Genomic DNA, 20,218 nt, shown 5'->3' on the forward strand with positions numbered 1-20,218 from the left:
GGCATCATTCTCAAATCCTTGGTCAGTGGTATTTTCTTTTACCACGGTCGGTCAATTTTGTCTAGATTTTCAGTAGAGAACTTACCTAAGAAAGTTGTCAGCTTTCTTTCTTGTGACTGTAGACCTTTCTGATCGGTCTTTATGGCTCTGTTTACCAGACCCACGCTTCTGATTAGTCTATGTGGCTCCAGCTGTTTACCAGAATCACTCTCCCAATTGGTCTGGGTGGCTCTGTTTACCAGAACCACTTTCCTCATTGGTCTTTCTGGCTCTGTTTACCAGCGCAAACCCCTAGTCGACATCATGGCTCTGTTTATTAGAATCACTCTCCTAATTGGTTTGGGTGGCTCTGTTTACCAGAACCACCTTCCTCATTGGTCTTTCTGGCTCTGTTTACCTGCACAAACCCCTAGTCCGGGTTGTGGCTCTGTTTACCATAATCAATCTCCTAATTGGTCTGGGTGGCCCTGTTTACCAGAACCACTCTCCTCAGATCCTCTGGGAACATCAGTTTCCGGCCTGAAGATTTTACATTTTGTGTGCCAGGACTTGCGGCACATGACTTGCACACGTACAGTACATATTTAGTGTTTTGAAAAGAATTAAACAACCAACAAAAACAAAGGAAAGAACAAAATAAAGGAAATTAATTAAAAAGCCACCTGAGTTTATTTATCATTGTGTTAAATCTTTTTGCCACTTTGTAAGGTACACTCTTTCAACTTTGCTTTTGTGTTTAATCATTTGAAGAGTACCTGTGTTGCTATAGCATTTGCATGTATGTGACCTTATAGTGAGTCTGAACTGAGAAACCAAAGAATTGAACAGACTAAGAGATCATAAACCAGTGAGGCACTACACTTTGATGAGTGAATAATTCTAGCCAGACCAATATATTACAAAAAAAAGCAGAACAAAAGATTGGCAACATGGAGAAGATACAGATAAATTTCTGTTCATATCGTGACTTGACAACTGTTCCTGGTATTGGAACTGCCCTTGCAAATATGATCATGGACCTGAGATGTGATTGGGGTAATGTGAGGCCCGAACTGCTCATGAGTCTTCCTCAATTTGTGAGCATGCCTACTTTGGTAGATTTTTTTCAATTTTCGACGCTACGTGCCATACTCTGAGGGACTTGGACCTGCAAGGACACAATCACCAAAATTAGCTCACCCAAAGCCCTCGATTTCAATGACCTTGTCAATGACCTCACATTTTCCAAGTTCCGTCATGTGGGAGGGCACTCACCGTCGCCCACCAGTTAAAGTACCCAAGTTTGACGACCATTCATGTGGGTTTCCAGGGCAATCTTTCCGGTCCACTGATGACGGCATGTACCCATCACCACAGCAACCGACTACTCACTGTCACTTGTTGCACCCATGTGCAACGCACTCTGGTTATGATGATGTCCTTCACCATTGAGTGGACGGGATGCTCCTACGTCCACTGAGATAAGTGGTCCTGTTTTTCCAAGGGGAGGGAGAGTGTGTTCACCTCCAAGCAAGTTCCGCACTACCGATAACAATCACATTCAACGGCAAGAGCAGTTGGCAAGCATTCTTTGCTAAGTTTACTTCGTACGCCAGTGGATGCAGCTGGTCGGCCAAACAGAGAAAGAGTCATTTGTGTTGGTGCCTGGAGTCCAAGGCAAGTGAATTCTATGCCTTACTCATTGAGCGGGAACCTGACCTTGAGTATTTTGATCTGATCCAAAAATTGGAGAAGAGGCTTGAGTTACTCGACCTACCAGAGGCCACATAAATGCAGTTCAACTATGCAAAGCAGTCTGCAGAGGAATCTATTCTTGATTGGGCGGACCGTGTTCTATACTTAGATACACGTGCATTCCGCGACCTGCCAGAAGTGCATGTTCAGAAGCTGGTGGTGCTGAAATTTTGTCAAGGCTGCTCGGACCGTGATGCTGGCCAAAATAAGAGCCCTTGCTACAAGTGTGGCAAGATGGGTCACTTCAAAAGGGATTGTCCTGGCGTGAAGTCAAGCAAAACGGGTCTCTTTCAAAAAAGGAAGATTCCCCAAACTCCAGCGGAGGTCGGAGAACGAGGCTGCTGAACTCAGGTTTTCTGGTAAATGAGAATTCACGGCATGTATTTATGACATAATCTTGAGTTCACACACCTGCCACTTGGCTACTGAGTTCCAAAGGCCTTTGCAATTACATATGTAGGCTTTGGGCCTGATTCTTCAATTTTGGGGGGAACTTTGTGAAAAATGAATGCTTTGAAAATGTGCCCACAGTGAAGAAAGTAGGCCTACTTTTCTGAAGAAAACACTTCTATATATTTGCAGTTTAATACTGGAATTTATCAACTTTGAAGAAATTCTTGCATCTATGTATGACGTAAATTTCATGACACCGAAATTGTTCACAGAGGTGGTCAGTAGCATGTATTTTGAAGATTATAATATCATTATTTAACTGAATGAATTCAAAGTTTTTCAGCAAGAGGTGTGGCAGTGATGCTTGAGGAAAGTCAAGGAAACATCAACGCATGGCACGTTGGAGGACTTGGACTTGGGCTGGTGTAGTATCCTTGACCCTACTTTTAAACTGGAAATGAGTGGAGGAACATTGGGAAAAACCTCCCTGGCCATAAAACGTATGAGCAACATACATGTATTTTTCAATTGCCTTTTTGATTAATCACCTAGCAGTTTATTATGTTTATCTATTTTCCCAAACCAAAATTTACTGACCATCATGCCTCTTCGTGCATTATTTATAATTTTGTCATCTCAACACCGTCCTTTCATTACTACAGTGATTTGCTCAAGATCTGTACTGGTGATGAACGTGTACAGCTCAAGGCAGCGGCAGTTGTGGTGAATAGAGAATGTTATTTAATGCACACCACATTATTTTAAAATTACATGCGCTCAATTCAACATGTATAGTTTTCATTTGAAGTTCAAGACCACATACATGTACGTGCTGGCCTCTTGCATTGAGCTTTGTAGTGGAGAAGTTTAAATTTTGGACTGATCTAGCTGTCTTGGAAAAATGGGCACTGCACAAGAGCGGAATGTTTGATGTTCACAAAATTGATGTCAAAATAGTCACAGAGTTCCTGAAAAACTCCTAAAGGCTCAGCTTACGAAAAAAGCACTGCAGAAATATTAGAAAAATGTTGCAGGAAGATTCCACAACCCCCCCATGCTCTTTTTATGGTTTAACTTGTAGTTATAGTTTGTAGTGCTTGGTTTTTCTAGCTTTGGTTTCGGTTTTTTTTTGGGGGGGTGATCATAGTTTTGGTTTTGATACATGTACATCTAGAATGGTGTCCAAGTCCTTACTAATTCAGTTCCCTGCAACTTTTCCCTTGAAGATTCTTCATTTAGATTGAGTTTCTCTTCCTTCGTAGAGTGCCATTTTCGCAAGTTACATTTGCTAATTGAACACGTCCTATACTTCTCCTGCACGCAGGCAGACATTGATGCTGGACTCCACCTATGCACATAACGTGCAGCTGTGTAATGAACATGCATCTCATTCAGGTAAGAGATGACTGGATGGAGGTACGTACATGTAAGTCAAGACATGACATAATGCTCATGCATACATACTTAACACCTGCTAACCCTTCTGATTTAATCGCAACTAGGCAGCTGTACTGTGGTGGCTTCATGCTCCACCCATGAAAGGGAAAAAAAAGAGGGGAAGAAATTCTTTGAAGGGGGAAAGGGGGGCTGCATGGGGTGGCAAGCGGGAATCTTGTCATTGTGTGTAGTGGGGAGAGGGGGGAAAATAACCTTTCCCGTCCCCTTTGGGTCAGGAAGATCAGGCATAAATTGAATACTGTATCTGCCTCAGCTGGAAACCTTTCCATATTTAAGTTGAAGTTGCCACTTGGTGCAGCCACCAAAACTGTTTGATTCTGTGTTAATTTCATTTCATTTATTTGCCAGATACGGACATACAAAAATACGCAAATTACATACAAGAGGCACACCTAAAAACATCGAAATACATTACATGAGAGATAAAAATAATTGCACAGTAACTAAAATACCAGAAAAACACCTCACCAGCCAGACTACTCTAGCAAACTATCAACACGGCACAAAAACACAACTACCAACCTTCAAGTGCAACGCAGCAATACTCACACTCTCTCACACATCCCAATCTTGTCCATGAGGGAGAGTATACCAACAACCACTACACATATACAGACAAACAAAAACATACGAGCTGGAAGAATCTCTGGCAGGGATAACCAAAATAGTGCAGGCACGTTCAAAGTGGCTAAACCTAAAATTCCGCATGAAACGCAACAAGGACAACCCAAACAAGAAAGTAGTGTTGTGGCTTCTCCCTCATGGAGAAGACAGGGAAAAAAAGAATTGGAAACAAAAAGAAAAAAGAAAAATCAAAAATATTATTTTATGCTAGTTAAAAGCTTTCTTTTTCTTTTTAAACCCTGAAATACTAAAAAGAGGTTTATCTCTCAAATTTGGTGGGAGTTGATAAAAAAGGCTGAGAACGATCAAAAGCGGCAAATTTATAACCGTCAGTGCGAACATGCATATGAGAGAGTTCGAAAGTACCAAACATGACGTGAATCAGCAGAAAAAACTGAAAAGACTGAACATCAAATACCAAAAGGCGCTTGGAAACAAAAAAGATTGGCAAAATACCTATAGGTATTATATAGGGACATTAGATCTAACAGCTTAAAACAAATTAAAAGAAATAAAACATCTAAAAATTAATATTAAATCATTAAAAAATATTTCAAACCCAACTAAGGTCCTTGAAACGCTGCTTGATGTTTTTTGAAAATCCAGAAATACTAAAAAGTAGCTGATCACGCAAATCAGGAGGAATCTAATCAAAATAGGCTGGAAAACGATTAAACACAGTAAATTTAAAACTATCAGTGCGAGCATATGCGTGAGAGAATTTGAGATTATCAGTATGACGTGAGTTGATAGAAATAAACTGAAAAGGGTCAACATCGCAAATACCATAAAGGCACTTGGAAGCAAATTAGATGGCAAGATACCTATATCTGTAATGTAGTGACATAAGATGTAATATCTTAAGACGAGCACCATACGCAAGCTCCCCCCTTGGTGCAGGAATACAGACACATGCCAAACGTCTGAGTTTTTTCCAAAGAATTTATGTGGCTGATTTGGTGTGGCAACCAAGCAGGAAACCTGTACTCAAGAATGGGACGACAAAGGGTGGAATAGAGATTCACAAGAATGTTATGATGATCATTACAGCGAACCAGCCTCCTAATTAAACCAAAACAACCGAGAGGCTCTTGACGACACAAGTTTAACATGTTCCCCCCATTTAAGGTCAGAGGAGATCATGACACCAAGATACTTGTAACTGTAGACGACCTCCAGGGGTTTGTTGAGTATGTTTAATATCAGACTGATCAGGTCTGCCAGTATTTGCTTCTTCTGGTCAACCTCATGACCTTACACTTGTTGGAATGAAGAACCATTTTATTTTTAGTACATCACCTTGTAATATTACTGCTTGGCACAAAAGACTGAGGTGCTAGGCATTACACTCATTTTTCACTCTCAATAGTGGAGATAATCCAGCCTTGTTTTGAAACGGTATACCACGGTTTTGGGCATTTAGTGTGAGCGGATTACCACCGGGGACAAAAGCGCTCCACCACCGCAGTGACGAGCCACACAGCACCGCTACATGCTAATCTGGCCCCTATATATTGAAAAGAGGTCAGCAGTGCACTTTGCCAGGCTCATGAACAAAAGAAAGTTATATAACACCGCACAATCTTTTTACGAGGCCGCAGGCCTGGCTGAAATACTCGGGCGTCAATAGATTTTGTCTGTCAGGCTACAGTGGCCACCAGACAGTAATTCATGTGGGTGTAAACGTCCATTAATTAAAATGATGAATTTTTGAAAACTGAAAATCTTGAAATTCGCCCGTATGTGTGCACTGTATTTTTCAAACCACCTGGCAGCATGTGGTTAAGACTCAGACATTCAGTCCGATTTTATTATCTTTTTTTTTACAGCAAAACACTTTGCATTGGAGTCTAAAACACAAGTTTTAAGTATAGACAACTTTATTTTGAGATTTAAACCTCTGTTTTTGAGATGTTACAGTTGCCATTTACAAATTAACAAAAGTAGAATACTAATAACTCCATGTAATGTTGGGTGCATTGTTAAGAAAAACTATTGCAATAAACAAGGTTTTACTTTTTTGTAAACCTGATATGGGGTGTAGTTGTTTTCGGGTAGAGAGAAAAAAGTAAACTCTAGTTTATCCAACGATATATGTTTTTCAGAAGGCCAGATACCTTTAACTTGGCCTGATTTGTTGAAATATATCCAGTAACCAAAAACCCGGGCAGGAGCTGTCAGTATGATGTAGTCCAAATGTCTTAATGGCTTTTGTGTAAATGGAGATCGTTATTTCCCAGAATTTTCCTGTCTGAACCAACCCACAGACTAGATACATGTAGCCATCCGACTTCTTATAACAACTCAGTTTGCAAAGCTAGACCATTTTATATTTTTTCTGTCATCAGTGGGAGGACGGAGCCTTCTAATGAGGAAATTTGGAATAAATACCTGAAGAGAAGATGGATCAGGTTCAACAAGAGGCCAGACTATATAACCGTAGCTAGAGAAATTATAGTGGACAACAACCTAAAAGGAAAGTTCACGGAACTATACATTTCCAAGTGACTGAGAGCATTGTGGGAGAAATGGGTTAAATTGAACAAATCCCTGTCCCCATCAGCAATCAAGTAAATTTTCTTTGAACCATTTGTCCTTCTTGGGAAAGAGACAGCTCCAAAACAAATACTTGACACATCATCAATTACTGTTGTTGAGGCAATGAATTTGACAACCGTGTCCGAAGAGGCTGAAACTGATGTTCCAGCGAGACCAAGAATTAATCCCCTGGATGAAGTAGGACCACGCCAGCAGTTCAGGAGAACTGGTACAATATTAGATGAATCGAGAGTAGAAGCTGCAGAAAATGGAGTATCCCAACAGTTACTCGGTTTTTGTTATATAAAGAGAACTATGTTAGCAACAGAAAAATTGCTGAAGTCGGCATGAGGCTTTTTACAGGATCCTCACTTGTGAATGAGATGTCTGAAAACAAAGGACTCTATTTCCTATCATCATACAACTTAGGGAGAACTGCCTACACCAATCTCAGACGGGACTTTAAAGAGCATGTCAATCTACCCACTCATTATAAACTGATGGAGAGAAACGCTCTATAATACCTGAAGTGAGCCGCTACTGTTTAGGAGATTATGAAGGTGTCACAGCCTCTCTTAGCAATCTTGTAGTAATCAGATGACCAGAATGATTGAAGCTGAACCTGACGCTCCATCAGGAGACTATAAGGTTATCTGCAAAGATGGACTAGATGGATCCGGGCGTCATGCTATCTATCAATAGCCAGGTCAAGCTCAAACGTACAATATGATACTCTATATGTGGACACCACTTGAAATCATCAAAGAAGACGGTGCTTCTGCAGGGACGTCATCACATGCATCAGGTTATTTTAATAAACCCCTTGATCAGAATAAATATATTAAATCATTCCATTTATTTTAAGTTTGTGTACATTTATTTTTGCAGGACTGTTTTCTGATTAGTCACCATTGTAATGTGAAGATCATTTCATGAAACGTTGATTTTTTCAAACGGGGCTTGCAGTATGGAAAGAGAAATGTCCAAATAGTCCCAATGCTGCTGTGCCTTTGTTCTTCATCAAAGGCAAAGAAGATCGACAACTCCTTGAATCAGTTATTCCTCCCGTAGAAGTAGAAAAGTTGGATTTGTCTATTAATTGTATTGAAATCACCGTCTCTGACAAATCATACCACTTCTTGTTTGAGTTTAATCTCACTGTGGTTGATCAATACCAGTATATGAAGCGGCCTTTGGGTTGTCAAAAGGCCACCTCTGCACCAACCCTAGCTTGCTTTCATCTCAAGCACTCTACTGGGGACTAAAAGCAGCAATGAGTCTTGAGTCAGGGAATATCAGATTCTTGGATGTCAACCACTGCACTGTCTCATGTTTAAAAGATTTTATTTTTCGGAGGCCTTGTCTGATTGCACCCCCGTGTTGTTCATGTGCAGACGTCACTTTGGTGTGATTGATGGATCTGTGCAATCATTGGATCCTGTGCTGCTATCAGTTGATCGATATAAAATTTGTTGATCCTATTGCTGTCACTCGTAAAAGTATTATATCCTGATCTTTTCTTTCCAATTCAGGGTTATGGAAAACTTGCAGAAGTCTGGGATTTTGACACAGATCAGTCCGTTGACCAGATGTTTGAGACCATCCATCATTCAGGTGATGTTAATTAAACTATCGTTAACCAAAGTCATCACTCCAACTTGTTCTAAGTGTACCCACCTTAGCTTAGCTTTCAACCATTAGGAAGTTAGACATGCATTTATATCTTAAGCTGGTTGTCAAAGTTTATTGAGAGTGTAAAAAAGGTTGGCAAAGTTTTGACGGTTGGACCTCATCAAATTCAAAACCAGAGATGGACTGACATGTTTCAGTCAAAGCAGAAGATAAGCTCGATCTTTCACTGGTGAAGTTGTAATATTACTGGCACATTTTATCCAGTTGTTTTACAGCAAAATGCTGTGTTCCTCATTTGCCTTTCCCAACCAGGGTTCACTGTTGTTGCCTTTTGTGGTTCTGTTTTCTTATTTCAAGTCATTGTGGATCTCCGACTAGAAGAGTGATCATCTATATTACATTTCTGTAAGTATTGTAGTTAAAAGACGCATCCATTATGCTTTCAGTACAAGCTTGGATCGAGGCAAATGATGAGGAAGTACATGTATCTTGTTCATGGATCCAATGTGAACCAGCTGGTGGACTTGAGCGTCAAATCTTCCAGGCATACGTAACCAATCCTAGCTTTAGTCTCGGCAACTTGAACCAGCTGATGGATGTGAGAGTATAACCATCATGGCTCTAATCTCTGTAATGGCTGGACTTCAGCCTCAAACCATCCAGACTTGAGTGACCAGTCCAAGTACTTGAGCTGCTTACGAGACTTAAGTAAATTTGATCCTCCAACAATCCCGCTTGAGTGACCAACCCTAGCTCTAGTCTCAGCAACATGAACCAGCTGGTGGACTTGAGTCTCAAAACATCCAGGCTTGAATGACCAATCGTAACTCAAAGTTACAGCAGAATGAACTAGCAGATGGACTTAAGCCTCAAACCATCCAGGATTAGTGACCAATCCTTGCTTCAGTTGGAGCAATATGAACAAGCAGGTGGACTTGAGCTTCATACCATCCAGCATTGAATGACCGACCTTAGCTCTAGTCTCAGCAATGTGAACAACGAGGTGGACTCGAGCCTCAAACCATCCAGTTATGATCTGAGTAACCAGTTAAGCTTTTGAGCCTCTTACGAGACGTTAAGGGAGTTGAAGCTTCAAACCATCTAAGCCTGAGTGGCCTAAGCTCTGGTCTCAGCATCATGAACCAGCAAGTTGGAATGAGCCTCAATGATCCTCGAGGCTTGAGTGTCCGGTCCTAGTTCTTGAGCTTTTTACGAGACTTGAGTGAATTTGAACCTCAGACCATTGAAGCTTCAATCACAAACCCTATCTCTAGTCTCATAAACGGCTGGACTTAAACGTCAAACCATCCAGGCTTGATTGACTAACCCTGGGTCTACTCTCAGCAGTATGAACCCATCAAGTGGGTTCAATCAATTAAAGAGCCTCAATCTTTCCAGGATTGAGTGATCAATCTTTGCTCTAGTCTCATCAACATGAACCATCAGGTGGACCTGAGCCTCAAACAGTCCAAGATTGAGTGTTCAATCCTTGTGCTGGTCTCAGCTACATGAACCAGCAGGTGGACTTTAGCCTCTAACAACCAAGGATTGAGTGACCAATCCTTGCTCTGGTCTGATCAACAATTGGACTTGAGCCTCTAACCATCCAGGATTTAGTGATCAATCCTTGAGCTGATCTCAGCTCCATGAACCAGTTGGTGGGTTTGAGCCTCAAACAATCTAGGCTTGAGTGACCAGTCCCAGCTCTTGAGCCTCTTAACAGGCTTGAGTTTAACTCGAGCCTGACACAATGCACTGCAGGTTTGAGTGATCATTCCTAGCTTTGGCTTTAGCAACAAAAGAAGCAGGTAGAAGTGAGCCTGACACCATCCAGGATTGAGTGACCAATCCTAACTGTAGTCTCAGTAATATCATGCGTAGTAGTTAGGGCAGGCGACCATTTAGACCTGGTTTGAAAAGGGACCCTGGTAGCCCACCCGGTATTCAGCTTACTCCAGGCCGGTATCAGGCCTGTCTGTACGTCGGCATTTCAAAGTCTCTGACGGAAGGCTTCCCTTCCACAGATGAATGGGGGTCTAAGCGGATTAGTGTAAACAAAGTTCCTTGATCGCGGTGACAAACGCGTAGTGGCATCCCTCGTTTTCCAAAGCTGGTGTCCGCTATTACATGTTGTCATAGTATTGGCCATCTTGAGAAAACTCATCGTACCAAATTTCCTTTATTTTGTTAAAACAGGGGAAATCCGAGGCGAACTGGCTCCCAGCTTCGGTTACGCGTCGGTGTTATATGCAGCTTTAGCAACTTCCAAAATCAAGGGGTGTTTTGCTATGAGATTTTGAATATGTACTTCACATTTCAAACCCATTTGAAGATTTTTATGAAATAAAATACTCACACTTTTCTTTCCTCATATTTTTATTTCGGAATGACAACTGTTTACACCAATCATTCAGAGTTTTCCAATTTATTGAATATGAATAAAATGACAACACTATCACAAATGGTACAGTCCGAGAGACGTGCACGATGCCAAGCGTATTTTACACGTACATGTAACCAGTGGGCTTGGTGGACAGCCACCCAGCCCGCCCCCGTACGTACGTGGAGGCTAGCGGACAGCAGGGGGCCAGCGCTGCTTGGCTGGCCGGGCGTGCTGTAGTGCTAGATGCTGGCCGTGCCAATGACCGGGCCATTGTACTTAATATTACATGTACGTTGCGTCCACATGTTTGAATGTCAACCCTAACCAACCCCAACTTGCCAAAATCAAACACCACAATCTGTTTCTGTTGAATATTGTTTGATTGGGTCTACTTGAGCCTTTGCAAATTTGTATGGGCTTGTATGGGCTTGTATGATGCCCCTACTGTATACTTGGCCAGTATAGGGCCGGTTTGGCTTCGTACGTGTACATCTGAAGCACGTGGCTGTCTGCCCAGCCAGCTATACAGGCGCTCAACGTTTATGGTGCGATGGGCATGCACAAATATGCATGGCGTGAGTCAAGAGCTGGGTGGGCCGGCCTCGGGCTGTACCCGTGAGAAGGTGCTCGTTGCCGGGCCGCGCGATGTAAAGAATTCCATATTTCACCGCCACCTGACGTACATGGAGCGAATACGATACATTGGCCCATTACATGTTCGTTTTGACAATATCAGTGATTAGCGGAGTGCAGTCCTGCAGTAAAATGCTGCAAACACTTCACATTCACTTCACAGAGTGCTGTCACTAATGTTAACTTTGTGGGAGTCAAGATCGAGGAGATTGTTAACAAAGACAAAAATCCCTTTGCCCATAAAATTTACAAATCTATAGAAAGGTCTTTCGTCTTCATGTATATGGTTGAAAATGGTGTCGTGACATCTCATGTCAAGTTTGGTGGAATTTCAAACTTCCGTTAACATTTTTGGGCCGAAATGGTAAAATTCAGTATTGTGAACACTGTATAGCCGGAACAACTCCGAAAAGTGATTTTTGCCCATAACGTTTTGGAAATCTACAGGAAGGACTTTCGTTTTCATGTATATTAATATTATATGTATATTTTTACAAATCTAAATTGAAAAGGGGTGGGAAGCAGTCAAGCTAGATATCGGTCCCTATATGTTGGGACGGGAACCAATCAATGGGACAATGGAATTTATTAACGGGGGGTGGGATGTCTTTCTTTTCACTTGAACTTTCAGCAGAGCGAATCAATCTCTTTTTTTGAATCTGTGTGGCTCTGAAAAGAGCCTTTTGGGTTTTTTTGTTCAAGATTGCTGGGATGGTTTTGTCTGCCCTTTCAGTGCCCGTCCTACAGCTCCTGCCGACAGTGTACAAGTCTGTTGTGTCAATCACGGTCTGCCCCACTCTGGAAAACCTTCTTGCAGCCTTGATTACATACACGATCTCCCTTGACTGTAGATTCTAGTCCTTCATCAAGACCAGCTTGCCTGTGCTGTCGTTGCACTGCATTTGCTCTTGCTTTTGCCATGTTTGGAAATGGCCTGGAATTTTTTCTGAAGGCACCGGTGTTAGAGCACATCCTCAGCCAAATGAGCGAAGAAATTCCATCAGCTTTTTGGCGTGGATGGGTTTTCTGGAACAGTGCTGGCACCTGCTATCTGTACATTTGGCGAACTCCAGCTGATAGGAACGCTGAATGGAATGTTTCGCTAGAAACCGGTATTCGTCTGCAAGGGCGGATAATGTATCGTTGGTCTTAATTTTAGTTGTGCTGGCATCCGTCAAGTTGTCGATCTCAGCTTCGTCAGTGTAGGGGGGTTTCGCTGATGACTTCACCGCAACAGTTGACACTGGGAAGCTGTCGAATGATCTGCCTTGCAGGCAATGCTGCACGTCGTCGATGGCGGTGTCTAGGATGACTGCCTCCTTCCTCCTTTTTTCAGCTTCTGACAGTGATGTCTGTTCTGATAGCATTTTGTCCTCCCCAGGGACTTTGTCGGATAATTGTAGACCAGTGAGTCACATCATCATTGGCGCCCAACTGTGCTCAATCATGTTGAATCTGCTGTCCCCGGGTGCGTATGACACTATGCAGAGATAATCCAGTCCGAGATCCGGCCAGAGTCGCCCCATCATCATGATCACCTTCAAACTGCTTTTCTTCCAATCAGGACCATTATCCGATGCTATGAAGGCAGCGTTCTTGCCATCTCTCTCCCGGACATCTCTCAGGAAGGGGAGGAGATCAGCATAGTGATTGCACACTGATGCTCTAGAGAAATTGTTTCCTTGCAAGCAAACAGTCAGGGCCCTGGTCTTGGATACTGGAAGTGAAGACGACCTAGGCTGTCATGGCGATAACTTGATGCTGAGTACCATGTATTCATATACATCAACGGTGTTGCGGACTATCAGAGCTAATACTAAGGACATCAAACTACCATCTGCAACATGGCAAGTACTCCAAAATCTGGGCATTTGCAAAAGGTTGAGGGGATGCCGGGCTGGTCAACACAAGCAACACCTGATAAACACCAGAATTTCCCGGCGGCCATCTTGGAAGACACGTGATTGCAGCCACAATGTCAGCTATGTCAACCACAAAAATGTACATACTCTCAAACAGCATCAAGAGCAAACTGCCGTCAACAAAACTCTGCTGCCATTGATTTATTGGTGCAATCCGCGATCACTGAACAACAAAATGGACGAATTTGAGACTGTAAATCAGGGGCAACAATGCTGATGTAGCGGTTGTGACTGAATCATGGTTTACCGCAAATCAATCACCTGAATGTTGGCAAATACCACAATATAACCTCTTCCTTAAGTGTAGAATCGGCAGAAGGGGTGGTGGTGTGGCTCTGTATGCTCGAGAACACTTGAATGCCAAACCCTTCCATGATGCTGAGGCCCCTGATGAACTTGAACTGGTATGGGTGCAGATTAGACCAGCAAGACTACCTCGTCAAATATCGCAGCTGTTTTTCTGTGCTCTATATCACCCGCCTGCAAGCCCCAACGCTGAACTCTTACTGGAACACCTCACACAAACTGTTGACCTGATCCAGACTCGTCATCCAGATGCTGGAGTTGTAATTCTGGGTGACATAAACAACTTGGATGTTGACCCCCTGTGTAACGGCGGAAACCTTACCCAGGTAGTAGATCAACCGACATGAGCACAAGCCATCCTAGACAAGATAATAACAAACGTTGGCAAGTTCTATGCAAAGCCTCTCATCTCTGCACCAATTGGCCTGAGTGACCATTCCACTGTGTTATGGCCCCCGAACAATCATGAAAAAGTACCGAACACAACACACACAAAGGTTGTTTGGCCACTCCGAGATTCGGATCTGCGGGACTTTGAATCCTGGATAAGCAACCACCCATGGACTGAAGTTCTGCAAGGTGCGAGCGCGACAAATAAATGTGAGAACTTTTATCACACACTGCAGTCTGCCATTCATACCTTCTTCCCCTGCAAGATGGTAAAACTTCACACGGCTGACAAGCCATGGATGTCACCTGCAATTAAGGCCCTGATCTTGAAACGTCAAAGGGCATGTCACATGGGCAAAGACACATTGTGGAAATATATACGCAACAAAATTAGGAGAGAAATCAAATCTGCCAAGAAAAACTATTATCATGGAAGAATACAGCGATTGAAAAATGCAGATCCGGCATCTTGGCACAAGTACGTCAAAATAATGACTAGAAGTGCCAAAGCTCAACCCTGCATTGATATCCCAACGCCACCTGATCATCAATACAGTGATCAACAGAAGGCAGAAATCATCAATAAACATTTTATTGCTGTTGCCAGTGATCTGCCTTGTTTAGTGACATCCGACTTGCCTGCATTCCTTCCAGCACCTCATCCTTGCCCAGTTGTACAACCATGGGATGTGTACGGAGAGTTGAGTAAAACAAAAATCAACAAAAGTGGTGGACCAGATGGCATTATCAAGACATTTGCACTTGAATTGAGCACACCTCTTGCCGACATCCTGAATACATCATACAATGAAGGGATGATGCCACGTCGATGGAAGAAAGCAGTCGTGGTTCCGGTTCCGAAATCCAATCCACCCGTATTACACAAATTGCGACCAATCTCACTAACCGACAATTTTGCAAAGCTGGCAGAATTATTTGTGTCCAAGTGGGTATTGTCTGATATAGAGCCCCACATGAACACGCAACAGTTTGGAAACAGGAAAGCAATGTCAACAACACACTGTCTCATAGACATGATGAATCTGCTGTATAAGCATTCAGAGGTGAGCAATTCGATTTCAAGAATTGTCCTTACTGACTATAGTAAGGCATTTGATAGAGTCGATCACAATGTGGCAATTGAGAAATTGCTAAATCTGGGCGTACGTGCATCCATCATCCCATGGATCTGCAGCTTCCTCCAGGATCGCCAGCAGTGTGTCCGGTACCACAGCACAACCTCTACCTGGCTTTCTGTAAACGCCGGTGTCCCACAGGGCACCCGACTCGGCCCAGTTATCTTCATGGCGTTGGTCAACGATGTTGCTAATGGCCTTTCATCTAACCATTGGCAGTACGTTGATGACCTTACGCTAGTAGAATGCCTAAGCAAAAATCACCAAGGCCACATGCAAGAGGACCTTGATCATATCCATCATTGGTTATCTGCCAATCACATGAAACTCAATCCCAGCAAGTGCAGCGTCATGACTGTCAGCTTTACGAGACAACCACATAGACTGAGCAACTCCATATCGCGGACACAGTTCTACAAGAAAACGCATCCCATCGCATCCTGGGTGTTATAGTGCAGGCAGACCTTAAATGGGATGGCCACATCCAGAATATAATATCTCGTGCCAACAAAAGACTGTATATGTTAAAGACGTTGTTAAAGAAGCGTTTTTGCCTACCTGTAAATGATTTGGTCTCCATTTATCTTGGCTATATTAGGCCATTGTTAGAATATGCCACTCCAGTATGGAATTTTAGCCTCACGTTGAAACATTTTGCAGCTCTGGAAAATTTCCAGAAGAGGGTTTGCAAAATTATCCTTGGCAGTGAATATAATGGTTATGATGATGCACTTGTTTCTTGTGGCATGCTCACTCTCAGTCAAAGGTGAAACCAATTGTGTATTAAGTTTGGTCAGTCTCTGCTCACCTCAAAGCATTCTAGTACTTGGATTCCTCTGACTCGTCATCAGTCACATGGTCGTCAGACAAGAAATTCTACAACTATAACAGTGCCTTTCTGTCGTACAAGGAGGTATCAGAACAGCCCTCTTGTAGGATTGATAAAGCTGCTTAACAGTGTGTCTGACTAAACCTATTAGCTCCATGTTGAGTTTATTTGCCCTGCCAATAATAGAATCAGACCTTATCGTTTACTTGCTCTGGTTCATTTTTTAATGCTTTTAATACAAATGATAATGTGGTTCCTGCGTCGTAATTGTCCTCCCTATCTAATGTTCCCTTTGTAATATTTTGTGTTTTGATTCCCCTCCTCTTCCTTTTGACCGCTCGTCCTCCTGACCCCCTACTCCTTTATAGCCCTATATGTTTTGTTTCCTCTTCCCTTTCTGTATTTTCGTCCTTTTGTCCAAGTACATTGTTAATGTTTGTAAACAAATTTTGATTTCCGTTGATTCAATTTTTTGTCATTTCAATTTTAACTCTTTTAGAATGTATTATTGATCATAATGTCCCTGTTTACTCCAAGGCTTTGTAAAAATTTAAGGCTTTTAGCTTTTTAATACCCTACACGTGTACATGTAAATTGTATTCACAATTCTGCCCCTGGCGGCGAGGAATACAGTTAAATAAATAAACCAAACCATTCATTCATAATGCTGGTGGAGAGTGGCACAGAAGTGGATCTTCACAGTCTGGGGCATCAAAACATGTTCCAGATCTCGTAGGGCTAACCGATTTTGATTGCTTTCGACTTGTTGATGAAGATGGCCGATTGAGAAGTTGCATATAACCACTTGGTATGATTTTGTAGCCTGTTGATTTTGTAGCTTTGCAGAGTAGATTTGAAGATTTATGTATGAGCCATGTATTGTGTTTCTGGAGTTGTTTACAAACATTGAATGATTGCATCAAATTTCTAAAGATTTTACAAAATTTGTTATTACCTTCTTTCTTTCGATGCTGCAATTACAGTGGTCTGCCATCTTGAAGAATCAAGTTTCTTGATGAGTGTGGGTAAGCATGATAGATTCTTTCACAAACCTCGGTGTGTTTTATGTCGGGACTGAGGTTTTGTTATTTTTTGTGATGTGTTCAGAGAAATGAGTAACACTGAATTCACAGGCAAGGATGCTGTAAGAAAATCTGTTGAAAAATTTGGCAATTGAAAAAAAATGATTTAGCCCTAGAATAGCTGTTTTTTCAATTTCACAGAACATTTTTTCAGACTATTTCATCCTTCCACCCTATTTTGAACTCAGCTTTCCTATGCCCAATCTTTTTTTAGATTGACATACTCATTATCAGTACAGATGGGAAGTGTCAATTCCGTCTGATGTATGGCTTCATTGTTGCTATCATTTGAAGACTACGTTTGTGTCAGCTTGCATGCACACCATTGGGAAAAGTTGACATTTGGGCTGATGAGCTCTCTTGAAAAATTTGGTGCAGCATGCGAAAGGAATATGTCTGATTTTCACCAAATTAGGGTCAAAATTACTTGAAGATATTACAAGAAAATTTCCTAAAAGCTTGGTATGTAAAAAATGCACTGTGAGGATATTGAAACATACCCCCGGCTCTTTTTAGATCCAGACAAATAAGTCAAACCTCATTAATGAGAACGGTAATTCCAGAAATAAGTCCTTTTTTGTCACGTCCCTGTCACATGAGAACACATTTTCTAATTACCAAGAGTGATGAATTAATGATGCAAATTACCCACCAAACTAATAGTAACAGTTTGAAATCAATTCCAGTGAAATTTCCACATCAAATAACAAAGGTCAGATGTAACAGAGACACAAAATTTCACCCTTTTGGACCCCAAATTTATGTTATTCCCCAGAACACAGTTAATACATCGTTCTGCTTTAATGTAACATAGGTGTTCTCAAGTCGCCATGTTCGGTTCCACAGGTTGGACTGTAGTAGAGTGTAGTTGATTGCAGCTACCCTTTCAAGAGGTTGGACTGTAGTACAGTGTAGTTGATGGCAGCTACCCTTTCAAGAAGGTGGACTGTAGTACAGTGTAGTTGATGGCAGCTACCCTTTCAAGAGGTTGGACTGTAGTTACAGTGTAGTTGATGGCAGCTACCCTTTCAAGAGGTTGGACTGTAGTACAGTGTAGTTGATGGCAGCTACCCTTTCAAGAGGTTGGACTGTAGTACAGTGTAGTTGATGGCAGCTACCCTTTCAAGAGGTTGGACTGTAGTACAGTGTAGTTGATGGCAGCTACCCTTTCAAGAGGTTGGACTGTAGTACATTGTAGTTGATGGCAGCTACCCTTTCAAGAGGTTGGACTGTAGTACAGTGTAGTTGATGGCAGCTACCCTTTCAAGAGGTTGGACTGTAGTATGTTGTAGTTGATGGCAGCTACCCTTTCAAGAGGTTGGACTGTAGTTACAGTGCTACCCTTTCAAGAGGTTGGACTGTAGTTACATTGTAGTTGATGGCAGCTACCCTTTCAAGAGGTTGGACTGTAGTACAGTGTAGTTGATGGCAGCTACCCTTTCAAGAGGTTGGACTGTAGTACATTGTAGTTGATGGCAGCTACCCTTTCAAGAGGTTGGACTGTAGTTACAGTGTAGTTGATGGCAGCTACCCTTTCAAGAGGTTGGACTGTAGTACAGTGTAGTTGATGGCAGCTACCCTTTCAAGAGGTTCACTGTAGTACAGTGTAGTTGATGGCAGCTACCCTTTCAAGAGGTTGGACTGTAGTACAGTGTAGTTGATGGCAGCTACCCTTTCAAGAGGTTGGACTGTAGTATGTTGTAGTTGATGGCAGCTACCCTTTCAAGAGGTTGGACTGTAGTACAGTGTAGTTGATTGCAGCCACCCTTTCAAGAAGGTGGACTGTAGTACAGTGTAGTTGATGGCAGCTACCCTTTCAAGAGGTTGGACTGTAGTATGTTGTAGTTGATTGCAGCTACCCTTTCAAGAGGTTGGACTGTAGTACAGTGTAGTTGATGGCAGCTACCCTTTCAAGAGGTTCACTGTAGTACAGTGTAGTTGATGGCAGCTACCCTTTCAAGAGGTTGGACTGTAGTACAGTGTAGTTGATGGCAGCTACCCTTTCAAGAGGTTGGACTGTAGTATGTTGTAGTTGATGGCAGCTACCCTTTCAAGAGGTTGGACTGTAGTACAGTGTAGTTGATTGCAGCCACCCTTTCAAGAAGGTGGACTGTAGTACAGTGTAGTTGATGGCAGCTACCCTTTCAAGAGGTTGGACTGTAGTATGTTGTAGTTGATTGCAGCTACCCTTTCAAGAGGTTGGACTGTAGTACAGTGTAGTAGCACATGTGGTAATATCACATCTTTAAAAAATAATAGCATTCTAACAATTAGGCCATGGGCCAAAAGCCGTAGTGTGCAGTTTTGTCTTCACTTTATAGGGCAACCTCATTTCCCCTTTTTAAATAGTTTAGAATACATTAAATGATATTTTACCTGGCCACATTTGCACAGTTTTTCACGTTAATGAGAAATTCAAGAAAGAAAATCGACGTTTTATTCGTGTAATTTTCCATCCGTAACTTGCCGCGTGTGGGCGCTATTTTTCTAACCTCGAACTGTTGCTGCTACTTCTGTCTACAGTATCGATAATATGACCTGCATATGAGGATAAAAAATGTTGGCGCCCGTGCGAATGTGTCACGTGTTTCATTTGATCGAAGCGGGAAAAATAACCCCCTTTACACGGGTTAGTTGGCAAAAGTTTTGTGACAGCAACAGTAAATGGAAACTACTTGATGGCAAACAGCGAGAACTGGCTGAAAAAAATGAAATCTTGACTCGAACTCCTGAGCCTAGAAATGAATATGGTTATCACCGGAGCTGTTATAAATGGTACATGTACTACTACTACTAGGCCTAACGTTAGCTATCCCTACCCGGCAGTGTTTAAGTAAAGAATTTTGAAAGTGTTTTCAGACCTAACGATGCTCAATTGAAGCATGATTAAAGAGATCCAACTTGACATGTGACTAGTTAAAATGTGGATAAAAAGAGAATTCAAAATGAGTCAAGCTAGGCCTAGTGCTGCTGGAAATGATTACACTAAGTCAACATTTTATGGGATGTTATATTTTACTGTTAACTATTGGTCACTTAAGCCTAATTCATAGTTTTTTTACCTTCAGAAAATTTCATTTTACTGACATTTTGGTGGGGGTTGGAATGTGTGGACAATTAACAATTTTTATGGGCACAGTAGCTTTGAAACTAGTGGG

General features: G+C 42.1%; 1 long non-coding RNA gene and 2 pseudogenes across 2 annotated transcripts in view; 2 read left to right on the top strand and 1 right to left on the bottom strand.

Moving 5' to 3' along the window:
* Positions 1-18,565, top strand: part of LOC110988315 (uncharacterized) — a 29,243-nt gene extending 10,678 nt beyond the window's left edge. For both annotated transcript variants that reach the window (XR_015426485.1, XR_015426486.1), the window contains exons 4-8: positions 2,463-2,627; positions 2,790-2,850; positions 3,452-3,522; positions 8,280-8,361; positions 16,962-18,565. This is a non-coding gene — a long non-coding RNA (uncharacterized LOC110988315). The remainder of the gene's footprint in view (positions 1-2,462; positions 2,628-2,789; positions 2,851-3,451; positions 3,523-8,279; positions 8,362-16,961) is intronic.
* On the top strand, positions 6,790-7,611 carry LOC147798073 (uncharacterized; annotated as a pseudogene).
* Positions 12,137-13,042, bottom strand: LOC147798074 (uncharacterized; annotated as a pseudogene).
* Positions 18,566-20,218: the final 1,653 nt, after the last annotated feature.

Source organism: Acanthaster planci, linkage group LG09, assembly GCF_054643075.1.
Source record: "Acanthaster planci isolate LZ-2023a linkage group LG09, COTS_SCS, whole genome shotgun sequence".
Classification (NCBI taxonomy): domain Eukaryota; kingdom Metazoa; phylum Echinodermata; class Asteroidea; order Valvatida; family Acanthasteridae; genus Acanthaster; species Acanthaster planci.